This window comes from Otolemur garnettii, unplaced genomic scaffold (genome assembly GCF_000181295.1).
Source record: "Otolemur garnettii isolate 467f Iridium unplaced genomic scaffold, OtoGar3 scaffold00003, whole genome shotgun sequence".
NCBI classification, from domain to species: Eukaryota; Metazoa; Chordata; class Mammalia; order Primates; family Galagidae; genus Otolemur; species Otolemur garnettii.
The window spans coordinates 25,255,253-25,268,614 of record NW_003852398.1 but is presented as its reverse complement, the minus strand read 5'-3'; the positions used below and the strand labels follow the sequence as shown (position 1 = coordinate 25,268,614).

Below are 13,362 nucleotides of genomic sequence, written 5' to 3'. Positions count from 1 at the left end.
GCTGTTTTGGGTCATGAGTTATACTGATTATTGTTTATTATGGGTCATAGGTATGCCAATTATTGTTTAAAATAAAGGTTGACACGGTTTTTACTTTGAACTCTAATGTATAAAACTGTAATTTTTGGAAATAGAAGAACAGAGCAGTCTTGAAAAGGCTACTCTCACTGTTCTCCAGAATTCTGGCAAATAAAGTGTGGTAGACCTATCCCGGTCTCCGCATATTGGTTGACAGTAATAGGTGACCAGACCCTCTTCATCCAGGAACATTCCTGGCCATGAAGGGAACCCTAGACTGCTCTGGTAAGTCCTGTACCAGGGAAGCCTAGCAGTTGTCTGGACAGGTGGGCCCTGGGGGTGCAGTGCTTGAATACTCCTAGCAGCACTGCCTGGAGATTTCTCCTGGGAGTTTTGGGGCTCTGCTCTCATGCACTCGCCCTCGCTGACCACTGAGGTCCACCTGCTTTATTCTGGTTGTGTGCTGAGAACTTTAGTTCTCATCAGTTCTGGTTTCACTCTTGAGAAATCTGCTATTTCTGTCTGTATCTGATCAGTTTATGGCAGCTCAGGCCTCAATAACAAATGGTAGCCCACTGGGGTGTATTCTGTCTAATTGGTCTCAGTATGGGTACCTGCCTATGATTGAAAAGACAATGACATTTTACTGTAACATGGCCTGGCCAAAGTAGTATCTTGAATCCAGAGAAAAGTGGCCTGTAAATGGATCCTTAAATTATTATATCATCCTACAGTTGCAGCGCTTTGTCAAAGATCAGGGAAATGGGGTGAAATCCCCTATGTACAAGCCTTCATGACCTTGCATAATAAGAAGCTGATTCTAAGAATAATCCGCTTATGGTACTAAAGGAAGTAAAACCAGAAACAAAGGGAGAGCGGGGGTGGGGGCGGTGGGGGGGGGGAGAATCAAAAGATGGTGTTAATGTTCAGGTGGAGCAGGACGTTTTAGAGGAGGGTGCAGTGTCTGCTTCCAGAGGACTCAGGACACCAAGTGCTCTGGCACCAGACAAAGAGGAGCTTGCTCCTCCTCACTCTGCTGAAGGAAGTTTGGAAGTGGTCTCCCCACCTCACACCTGCCAGGGGATTTGATTCAGTCAGAGGACCCAAGGAGGTAAGGCGGGGCAATACCCTCTGTGCCAAATGCCAGTGGGAATAAATCAGCAGGGCCAGCCTGCTGGACACTATTGGACCATATGCCTTTCTCCACCTCTGATCTGTTAAACTGGAAAAATACCAACCGCCTTACCATTCGGATCCTGTTAACGTGACTGAACTAATTACTATCTTTGCTACTCAACACCCCGATTGGGCAGATATACAGGCTCTTTTAAATCTAATTCTCACCAGTGATGAAAGGTGGCTGGTGCTGGATCAGGCAGGGGAAGAAGCTGCCGATTCCAGGATGAGGATGGGGAGATTACACCAGTGCCAGAGGAAGCTGTTCCGTTGACAGAGCCAGACTGGGATCCAAATAATGGTTGGTTGCCCCTCTTCCTTTCAACACAGAAAGGAGTTCCCAAGCAAAAGAGTCTAAACATGGTACAGGCTGTGCAGCAAAAAGCAACTGAGGACCCATCTGAGTTTCTGGGAGAATATGTGAGTACCCAGACATGGAATCTCAGGCTCCTGAAAATCAGTGAATGCTAAACCTGACTTTCATTTTTCAAAGTGCTCCAGTCCTGTGGAAGAAATTACAGAGCCTGGATGGGGCTGTAGGAATGAACACTTCTCAGCTGATAAGTCATTGTTTACAGGGTTTTCAACAATCAAGTGCATCAAAAAGCCCAGGCTGGTACTATTTTTCTTGAGATCACCAAAGATAAAAGGGGGAAGGGAAGGAGCCCCAGGAACAGGATCAACCAATCTTGATTAAGGAAAGCTAGTGTGCCTAGTGTAAGGAGGGAGGACACTGAAAAAACGAGTGCCCCCAAAACAAGAGAGCTGAGGAGTTGGGTCGCATGCCCAACTGTGAGATGGTCAAACTGGATGGCTCCGAGGATGACTGAGGGTGTCCACGACCTCAAATGGATTTTCTGTCCTGTATCACCATTGCCCCCCAAGAGTCTCAGGTATAAATAAGAGTAGGGGGAAAGACTGAACTTCCTGGTGGATGGGAACAACATTTTTAGTCCTCAATACCCCACTCTCTCCTCTGACAAAACAGTCCATTCTGGTGACAGGAGTGACTGGACAATTGGAACATAAGTTCTTCCTTAAACCTATTGAATGCTCAATTGGAGAAAAAAGAATGACCCACCGATTTCTGAATATGTCTGATTGTCTTGTTCCTTTGTTGGGAAGAGACTTGTTACCTAAACTAAATGCTCAGATGACTTTTATTCCAGAGAATCACAGCCTCCAGTTGGAGGTTCCAATGAGCACACTTGGCAGCTACTTCTCCAACAACCTGAAACTGAGACCCAATGGCCAAAAGAAGTCAACAAGCAGGTAAGCCCCTGGGTCTGGACTCACGAAACTCCTGGAAAGGCCCTCCGGGTCACTCCTGTGGAGGTCTGTCTGAAACCCAACATGCCACTTCCTTGAAAAGATCAATACCCACATAAATGAGAGACATTAAGAGGAGTAGCTCCTTTGATTAATAAGTTTAAAGCCTGTGGACTTATAAGGCCCTGTCAATCTCCTTGTAATACTCCCATAATGCCAGTGAAAGCCGGGAATGGAGGAATACAGGACCTGGGGGCAGTAAATGAGGTAGTGCAGGATATTCATCCCATGGTGCCGCTAACTCCCATGCCCTCTTAAATGACTTACCATCAAAGGTGACCTGGTTTTCAGTTTTGGATTAAGGGGACATTTTCTTTTGCATCCCACTGGGCTCCCAGTCTCAGGCACGATCCAGACACCCTTAAGAAGGAACAGTTATGCTGGGTGATGTTTCCCCCAGGCTTCAAAAACACACCCACTATTTTCAGGGAATCTGGCACAGGACTTGTTAGACCTTATATTAGAAGGTGGACAGATTCTCCAACATCTAGATGACTTGTTTGTCACTGGGCAGCAGTTTCAGGACTGTTTGTGTAACACTATCTTGACACTGAAATCACTTGGCAAACTGCACCTACAAAGTGTCTAAGAGAGTAGCCCAAATTTGCCAGCAGAAAGTAAAATTTCTTGGGTTTTTTTTTTTTGAGACTGAGTCTCAAGCTGTTGCCCTTGGTAGAGTGCTATGGCTTCACAGCTCACAGCAATCTCAAACTCTTGGGCTGAAGCGATTCTCTTGCCTCAGCCTCCCACGTAGTTAGGACTACAGGTGCCCACCACACTGCCTGGCTGTTTTTTGGTTGCAGTTGTCATTGTTTGGCAGGCCCAGTTCAGATTCAAACCTGCCAGCTCCCATGTACGTGGTTGGTGCCCTAGCCGCTGAGCTATAGGTGCCCAGCCTTCTTGGGTTCTTGATTGATCTGGGCAGTGCAGCCTACTTGGGAGCAGAAAAGACTTGATTTTACACATCACAAGACCCAATACAAGGAGACAGCTGAAGAGATTTCTGGGAATGGTGGGTTTTTGTAGGATCTGGATTCCAAATTACGGTCTCATTGTAAAGCCCTTGTATAAGGTCCTGAAGGGATCTGAGGAGGAGCCTCTGACCTGGACAAAGAATGTGAGGGAGACTTTGAACAGCTTGACCTGTTACTGACTGAGGCACCCACACTAGAACTGCCAGATCTGACAAAACCATTTGATTTGTGTGTTTATGAAAAACAAGGACTAAGGCTGCCATGCCTCCATCAGTTACTTATTTGTCTAAACAGTTCAACTTCACAGCCTCAGGCTGGCCAGTCTGCCTGAGGGCAGAAGTGAGCTTTTAAAATAGGCAAAGAAATTTACATTGGAGCAACTAGTCACAATGTACGTTCCCCAGCGGGTACACACAGCTGGATGGATGGAGGAATATCAGGCAATCCTCCTTGACAGTCTGGGAATGACTTTGGAATTAGTGGCCAAAGTCTACCACTCTTCTTCCTGACCCTAGCCAGGAGCCCTTAGACTATCAGTGCCTTGAAGTGATTGAACAGGTGTCTTCAAGCCACGCTGATCTTTCAGATTGCCCTTTTCAAGTAGATTGGACTTTGTAGATGGAAGCAGTTATGTGCAAAAAGGAACATGGAGAGCTAGCTATGCAATGATAACTATGCAAGAAATGAAACGAAAGCCCTTCCTCCAGGAACTTTAGGCCAGAAAGCTGAATTGATTGCACTAACAAGGGCTCTGGAGTTGTTGGCAGGTAAAGTGGCTAATATTTATATTGACTCAAAGTACTCCTGTTTAATCTTGCATGCACATGGATGGAGCCATCTGGAAAGAGAGAGGGCTGTTGACAACAGGAAAGAAGCAGATCAGAAATGCTCCAGAAGTCTTCACCTGTTGTAAGCCGCTTTGCTTTCCTGTAAAGGGGCAGTCATACACTGCCCAGGTCACCAGAGGGGACAGACTAGACTACAGAAGGAAACCGCTTAGCAGATTTGACAGCTAAGCAAGTTGCAAGGATGGAGGGATTGGCTCCTTTGATGCCCTCTGTGAACCTGGCAGAGTTCTGGGCCTCCTATGACAAAGCTAACCAAGAGTGGACAGAAAAAGAGGAATCCAAAAAGAAAGAGAGGGGTGGTTGATGGATGACCAGGGAAGAATCCCATTATGCCAGCGCATGGTACCTCAAACCCTCCAGTGAGTACATGAAATAACCCATTATGGGAAGGAGTCTCTGGCGGAATTCATCCGTTCATGGATAACAAGCAGACAACTTACCCAGATCATCAGAGAAATCACCTCCCAGTGTCTATTGTGCATGAAAAACAACGCAAAGACTGAGAACCAAGAAAGGAACCCACTACAACAATACCAACAGGCAGTCCTCTTTCATGATTGGTAGTTGGATTTTTCCCAAACCCCTCTTCCAAAGGCTTAAAGTATCTCTTAGTCCTTGTAGACACTTTCTCAGGCTGGGTGGAGGCATTTCCAGCCTGGACTGAGAGAGCAGCAGAGGTTATAAAGGAACTTCTGATAGAAATATTTCCTCAGTATGGGCTCCTGAAAAGCCTCCAGAGTGATAATGGACCCTCCTTCATCACTGAGGTAACTTGACAGGGAAGCAAGTTTTTAGGAATACAGCGGAGACTAAATACTGCATGGAGATCTCGGTCATCTGGGAAAGTGGGGAAGATGAATCACAGCTGAAGAAACATCTCGCCAAACTGTGTCAAGAAACCCATTTAGGGGTTAGGATCAGGTATTGCCCCTTGCCTTAGTCCAGGTCCAGGTAGCCCCTAGAACAGTGGTTCCCAACTTTCCCAATGCCACAGCCCTTTAAAACAGTTCCTGTGGGTCACAACCACAGGTTGAGAACCCCTGCCCTAGAAGCAGGCTTAAGTTAAGCCCTTGTGAAATTGTGTATGGGAGACCCTTCCAGGCAGTCTCAGTCCTAATTCCTTTTCAGGCAGAGTGTGATCTCAGGGTACAAAAGCACGTGCAGCACAGTCAACAGGTGTTGTCTTTAATCCATAAATTCTCTCTCCCCAGCTCTGCCCTGACCCCAACTGGAAATCTGCACCCCTTCCAGTCTGGAGACCAGGTCCTTCTCAAAATTTGGAGAAACGGGGCAGATGAGCAGTTACAGGGAAATGCACTGGCCCTTGGGATGTCCTGCTCACCACTCTTACCACAGTTAATCTGGCTAGATTAAAGACCAGGACTCATCACACCTGAGTGAAGCCTTACCTGTTGATGGACACAGCAGAACAGGATGTGGTGCCCAACAACTGAAAGACAGAACTGATCAAGATCAAGATTAAGACATGGCCACAAGACTCACTCTCTTCCTCTTCATAGCTCTTCTGATCTTGGGGACTTTGGGGAATGAATAAGACATGATACCCTTCCAATGGGATGAGAATATTTGGACTTAGTTGGCTAAGAATGTTATGAATGTATCTGATTTTTGTATAGCAGGTGGAACTCACATAGACCAGGTATTTACATCTTGTTTAATAGGAGTTTGTATTCCTTTAGAAATGTTCAGGAATTTCACTGTGTTCCACCACAGCCAAAGGAATCTCACCTGTCAGGATTTGTATGGGCATGGACTGCAAGATGGAGGAAGGAAAGGGATATATTTTCTATTTATCTTAAAATAGTTACACCTGGTGAAGATTGTGTAAATTCTTAGGATGCACCACCCCTGTGTCAATTTAACTAATAACTTGCTTCAATGTCATAAGACAACTACCGTATCTTGTGCCTATATACATACTAAAATCCCTAAGGGATGATTTTGGTATGTGGACAACAGGCCTTTTTTTATGTTCCAGCTAATACCACAGGAGGGCCTTGTTCTCTAGGGAGATTAGTACCATTCTTGCCCAGGGCACAGGACCTGAATAACACCTAATCTGGAAGGAAGTGGCAGGCCAGTTAATGTCCCAGGTTACTGGAATGATGTCCACCTCTTCAGCCCAGCTGAGTATTTTTCCTTGTCTCTATTTGTGATTCCAGCTATGGTAGTTAAGTTAAATATTGAGATGGGTAGGCTAGCTTGTGCCATGGTAAAAGCACTGAATGCCACCTCATGGCCATTAGTGCACTAAGCATAGAACTCCAACACATCTGAGAAGCTGTCTTAGAAAACCAAGCCGCCATTGATTATTTACTTCTGAGACATAATCACAGGTGTGCAGAATTTAAAGGAATGTGCTGTTTCAATTTAGCAGATAATTCTCGATTAATAGAACACCATATTCAATAGGTACAAAATATACTTCATGATATCACCCAAAGAGAAGGCTTTCCTGGTTTTAGTTTTAGTCAGTTATTTTCTTGGTTCCCTGATTCAGGTTGGTTGAGAGTCTTAGTCTTTGGAGTAGGGATTATTTTCTTTCTAGGAGTATTTGTGGATAGCTGCATCCAATGTACCCTGTGTTTCATGTCTACTTGTGCTACATGTTGGAATTACAGTTCCCCTGGGTATGATAAGGTTGACTCTTGTACTATGCAACTAATCACAATGATTATTTTCATTCAAAATCAACTTCAGAGATATGAAATGTAATAATGAGAGTTGGGAAATGAGAGCACCTGTGGTAGAAATAAGATGGAGCCGGCTAGGCTGGGGCCAACCTGGTCTCCTCAGTTTAGGTCACATGACCTTCACCTTGTGTGTCCCTTTCTTGTTTTGTAAATTCAGCTCTAACCTAAAAGTGCATATCTTGAGTCGCTTAGGGCAATTGATTTAAGAAATGAACTTCTAAATTAGAATGTTGTTTTGGGTCATGGGTTATGCTGTTATTGTTTATTATGGGTCATAGATTATGCTGATATTGTTTAAAATAGGAGTTAACACTGTTTTTACTTTGAACTTTAATGTATAAAACTTTAATTTTGGGGACTGGAAAAACACAGCAGTCTTGGAAATTCTGACTCCTCACGCTGTTCTCCAGAATCCTTGCCTTCTGACAAATAAAGTTTGGTGGACCTATTCCTGTCTCTGCATTTTGACTGACAGTGATTGGCGGCCAGATCCTCTGTGGTAACAGTGTTGAACTCTGGATTTTGGAGGGGTACAAGAGAGTTTTCTGTGCTGCTAGAGGGTCCTATTTCTTTTTCTTTCTATTTCTTTCATTCTTCTTTTTGAGATGCTATTCCTATAGGAAATATCAAAAACTTGTATAGCAGTAAAAGAAATGTATGGATGTAATTAATTTAAACTGGACATAAAAGTTTTATGTACTATTATGTAAATTCTATTTCCTAATGATAAAAAAACTATTTTCTAAAAGAAGGAGAACTAGTTTTTTAAAAGGAGGAAGTCTTCATATAGGTACTACTGATAGAGAACAATTACCAAAATATTAAAGAAAAAATAAGGTGTTAGATTTTATTTAAGGAATACTGCCCAGTAAAATAGAAAAATAGGGTGTTTGTGCTTACTTGCTTGTGTGTACAGAAATGTGGCTGCTTCTAAGTGGAAGGGTGGATGGATATGGGACAGGGAAGACATATTATTGTGTGTACCCTTATATGCCTCTTGAATTTTGAACCAATTAGTGTGTATTTTATTTAATACATGATTTATTAAGAAAAATTAAAAATTAGGGCTGTCAGGGACACGAGGTTACAGCCATAAATACTGAGTCTCTAGAGAATTGACCCGAAAGCTATGAATAGCATTGGTCCACACTCAGCACCTGTGTTTCTGACTCCTGGTTCAGGTTCTTCCTGTTCTCATCTTGGGTCTGGGTGGAGTGACCTGTCAAATGTCACTGGGAAACTCCAACTTCCCTGCCTTACCCTCACTGATCATATCAAAAGGTAAGAGAACCTTCTGACCTGGGGTCATGTTACCTTTCACTTTTCTTTCCTGGTAATGACTGTGCTGTGGGAAAGAGGAGCCTTTGGAAGTGTGGCTTTGATACAGGAAAGCAGACTCCCAAACTGGGGGATAGCATGAAGATCAAGTGCATTCTTGGCTTTGCCCAGGAAGGAATTCAAGAAACGGGGATTGAACAGAGTGAAGCAAAAGAAAGTTTATTGAAGTAACAGAGAAACAGAAGAAAGGCTTCTGAATAGGCCCTTGTGAGTTTCTAGGGTCTGATTTTGTACATTTTACTTTATTTTATGTTAAGTAGAAGGAGAATTATTCACAAGATTTCTGGGAAAGAGGTGGGGAGTTTCCAGAACTGAGGGTCCCTTCCCATTTTAAGCCATTTAGGGTAACATCCAGGAGTTGCATGCATTTGTAAACTATCATGGTGCTGGTGTGAGTTTCTTTTAACATACTAATGGATTGAGTAGTGAGGGTAACCTGAGGTCATTTTCTTTGTTGCTGTTACCATCTTGGTTCTAACTGGTTTTGGCCAGTTTCTCCACTGTCTCCTGTTTTATGAGAGACCTTGGTTTGTGTCTTAGGATTGATTCCTTATAGAGCCGGGCCTGTTCATTCCTATATCAGCTTCACTTTTCTGTTCTTGGAAATACAGGGGGTCTGAAAGGCACAGAGCTTCTCCCTTCTCCACTGTCAGTCAGCTTCATGTGGAGAGTGGGCATAGGTCAGAGATGATACAAGTCCTGCCAGAGACCTGGTACACAGTTCAAGCATTCAGGGTGGTAGTCCCTTTTTTTCCTGTGATGACCCCAGGAACATGCAGGGTCCTTCCACACAGGGCCTGCATTTCATGCTGGAGAATAGGTCTGTAGTAGAGGAAGTTTGTAGGTCCTTAGCAATGAAAACTTTTGAATGGATGTGTCCATTGTTTGTTTTTGGCTTTCTGATATTCTGTTATGGTTCTATACTAACTTATAAATATGTTACAAGGTCTAAGTCATTAATAGGGCAATGAATGTTGGCTGATATCATTTTTGTGCCTTTCATTTTATTTGGCAAACATAAGAGAGAGTGATCTGGACACTGTAACACAGGAAATGAAAAAGAAATGTTGGCAAAGTTAAAACTTTTGTTTAGGATATTTCATGAGAAGAAACAATTGTACAAGATGAGAATGCAATTCAAAGATTTACATTTCACAAGCTCAGACACTCCTTAATTGTTAACACCCACTGCTTCAGAATATTTTGTACCTGAACTTAGGAAATCAGAGAAAAGAGGATAGTAATAAACGTTTATAAAAATATAGCCCAGGCATGGTGGCTCGCACCTGTAATCCTAGTACTCTGGAAGGCTGAGGTAGGTGGATTGCTTGAGCTCAGGAGTTCAAGAGCAGCCTGAGCAAGAGCATAACTGTCTCTACTAAAACCAGAAAAACTAGCCCAGTGTTGTGGAAAGTGTCTGTAGTTCCAGCTACTTGGGAGGCTGAGGCAGGATGTTTGCTTGAGCCGAAGAGTTTGAGGTTGCTGTGAGCTATGAAGCCACAACAGTCTAGCCTGGGAAAAGACAGTGAAACTATGTTTCTCAAAAAAAAAAAAAAAAAAAAAGTTTGTAGAAAGAAGAAGTACAGATGGCCATGAAATGGAAAGATCCTCAGTCTCCTATTTAAGAGGAGAAATGGAAATTAGAAATGGAATCTACACCAAGAGACCATTTTTTCACTTGTTTGATTTGGGAAAACTACAAAGTTTGACTGTTTGAAAGTGCAGAGAAAAAACTAGTGTCCTATAGTCTAGGTGTTCATACAAAATGATACAGCCCATAATGAAGGGAATTAGGCAATACTTAAGAAAAGAAGCATACACTTACATGGTGACCCAATGATATAACTCCATTGAATATTGGAGAAATTAGAGAAATATATGTCTAAAGCTAGCACTTTTTCTTTTCTTTTTTTGAGATAGAGTCTCACTATGTTGCTCTCGGTAGAGTGCAGTGGTGTCACAGCTCACAGCAACCTCAAACTCTTGGGGTTCAAGTGATTCTCTTGCCTCAGCCTCCCGAGTAGCTGAGACTACGGGCACCTGGCACAACGCCTGGCTGGTTTTTGGTTGCAGTTGTCATTGTCGTTTAGCGAGCCAGGCCAGGCTCGAACTGCTAGCCTCAGTGTATGTGGCCGGTGCCCTACTCACTGAGCTACGGGCGCTGAGCCATAAAGCGAGCACTTTTTGAAGTGGGAAAAGACTAAACAATTCAAATTCTTCTGTCAAGAGTACTTCTGAAGACAACTGGAAAAGCCTCCCCCCTGGACAAAAGTGGGTAATTTGGGAATCTGTATGGAAGATAATTACAGTTTATTCAATTACTTTAAATATGTTTAGACCTAACATATTTAGACCTAACTATGAGGTCATAGTCAAAGAATAATAAAATCATTAGTCAACTTTGAAATAGACTGGAAAACCAACTCATTATATTGAAACTGCTAATTAAGTAGAATAAATCAAGTTTTTATATTGCTTTTAAAAATAAAAGTATTTAAGTGGGTTTTCCAACACAAACTTGGTAGTAACCAAATGGTTGACGTGGTGAAGTTTATTTTTGCATCAATTTTCCAGCCAATGGATGCAGAAGGCGTAATAGAGTATTTTGGAAAACTTAAAACAGTTAATTTAGACAATGATCCTCTGTGATAGTTAAGGTTACATAAAAGAATGACAGGCAGTGGGTGGCGCTTGTGGCTCAGTGAGTAGGGCGGCCCCATATGCCGAGGGTGGAGGGTTCAAATTCGGCCCTGGCCAAACTGCAACAAATAAATAGCCAGGAGTTGTGGCGGGTGCCTGTGGTCCCAGCTGCTTGGGAGGCTGAGGCAAGATAATCACCTAAACCCAAGAACTGGAGGTTGCTGTGAGCTGGGACACCATAGCACTCTACTGAGGGCAACAAAGTGAGACTCTGTCTCTTAAAAAAAAAAAAAAAGGAAAAGAATGACAGGCAGATATACCTCTGACTGGAAGTACACAGGAGATCCAGATGATGTTTTCTTGCCAAAACCCAAATGAATCAGATCAAGCCTCTAGAAAAATACATCCCAGTCTATAGAAAATACAGGGAACAGAGGCACAAGCTGCTTATTTTCTTCAACCAATTGTTTAAACAAAACCAACCAACCAAACAAAAATAAAACACACCAGCAAAAAGATGAAAGAAGGAAACCTATAGATGAAAAGAAAAGCTAATGAATTAGCACCTAATTGCAGATTCAAACAACCTATAAAACGCCTCTATGAGAAAACCAAAGAAATTTAAACACTGACTGGATACTTGACAACGCTAAGCAGTAACTTATTTTTTTATGCCTGATTATGGTACTATCCTTATCTGTTTGGAATGAATGCTAAACAATTTATGACTGATAGTATACTGTATCTGGAATTTTCTTGACCCAGCTGCAGTGGGTGGTGCCACAGATGAAACAAGATTGACCATGAATTGATAATTGTTAGCCAAATGATAGGGTTTTATTATGCCAGCCATGTTCAATTTTCCACAATAGAAGACCACATATAAAGACTTTTAAGACCCAGCCAGCAGACTTTCAACTCTCAGTATCACACTGTTTAGGAAGCTAGTTTAGCCTGCTTCCGTAGAGACAGTCCTGCTCTGGATCTAGAAAAGCATCAGTTTTATTTTTGGTCAAGTTCCTGTGAGGCATGTCAGCTGGGAAGTAGAGAATGTGGCCTGTAGCTTGATAAACACAGTTCACACTAGAACATGGCTTTGCATTTTTCTCTGCTTAAACCCTGCACCTGGACCAGTGCCTAACTTATGATAACTTATGGTATTCAAGTGCTGTGCAATCAACTCAGTGTATTTACATCATGTTCAAAATGCTTTATGTCCACATTCTTATATCCCTTCCTAGCCAATAGTTCTAACTTAGTTATCTGCTATTACAGAGCTCCCAGCAGCAGGCTCTATCTACCACCAGGTGAAAAAGGGTGGTGCCGTGAACGCAGTTGTGTGCTTTTGCAGTGTTTGAACAATTGGGCTCAAATTCTACTCATAAACATATGTATTCACAAAGTCTAAGAATTTATGAAATAGTGTTATTCTGGCTTCTACTTCCTGTTCCGTGAATCAACCATATAAGTTCCCTACCTGGCTGTGCCTGAAGTCAGGTCTCAGGCTCAGGAGGACTGTAAAGCAGAGATGGATGAGAAATCTGAGTACTACTCAGCTGGCACATAAAACCTTCGTATTTTAATAGACATTTTAAAGTTTGAAAAACAAAACCTATCTCTACTTTTAATACAGGTGTCTAGAAATGTTACTTTTGATTTTAATGAAGCCCGTCAGGTAAGAAAACCATCCTATATGGACTGGGAGAGATAGGTTAAATTTCAGGGCATGAATCTATACCACTGACAACTGGACAAGAATAAAAAGATAAAGGGAAGTCTGTGCTTTGGGCTGAACTCCCTGCATGGGCCCCTGGTGCCTGATCACCATAAGCAGCACCCTCCTGCCACTGGTCTTGAGGGGAAGATGGAGCAGGTGCAGAGGCAGGTGAAGGCAGAGAATGAGGTAGGGTGTTCCATGCACACCATCTTTCTCCCCCTTATCTCTCCTGGTCATGATTGTTTGGCCTGATAAAGAATAAAGGATTTATGCACATCAATATGCTCACAGTGTAGCATATACAGCATTTGCAGTGATCTCATCAGGTCGGGGACTTGGTCTTCATCATGCATGTTCCCTTAAATGCATGATGGCAGGCTGGGTGTGGGGCAAATATTGGCCTACTAGTTACAGCATGATCAGTGCTTGATATGTTATTAACTACTTACAAGATTAAATTTTGGCTCGGTGCCTGTGGCTCAAGTGGCTAAGGCACCAGCCACATATATCTAAGGTGGCGGGTTCGAATCCAGCCTGGGCCCGCCAAAACAACAATGACAGCTGCAACCAAAAACTAGTCGGGCGTTGTGGCGGGCGCCTGTGGTCCC

At 42.9% G+C, this 13,362-nt stretch overlaps 1 protein-coding gene across 4 annotated transcripts in view; it reads left to right on the top strand.

The window, feature by feature from the left end:
* The window catches only part of IRGM (immunity related GTPase M), a 39,466-nt gene that overhangs the window by 8,550 nt on the left and 17,554 nt on the right, over nucleotides 1–13,362 (top strand). Inside the window, exons 4-5 of one of the 4 annotated variants that reach the window (XR_002774774.1) lie at nucleotides 2,364–2,466; nucleotides 5,557–7,481. The exons of 1 other annotated variant lie outside the window; for it this stretch is intronic. The gene's annotated coding sequence lies outside the window, so the exon portion shown is untranslated. Of the gene's footprint in view, nucleotides 1–2,363; nucleotides 2,956–5,556; nucleotides 7,482–13,362 lie in introns of those variants that run through there. 2 more of the 4 variants (XM_023516722.1, XM_012808101.2) reach the window with 2 other exon arrangements.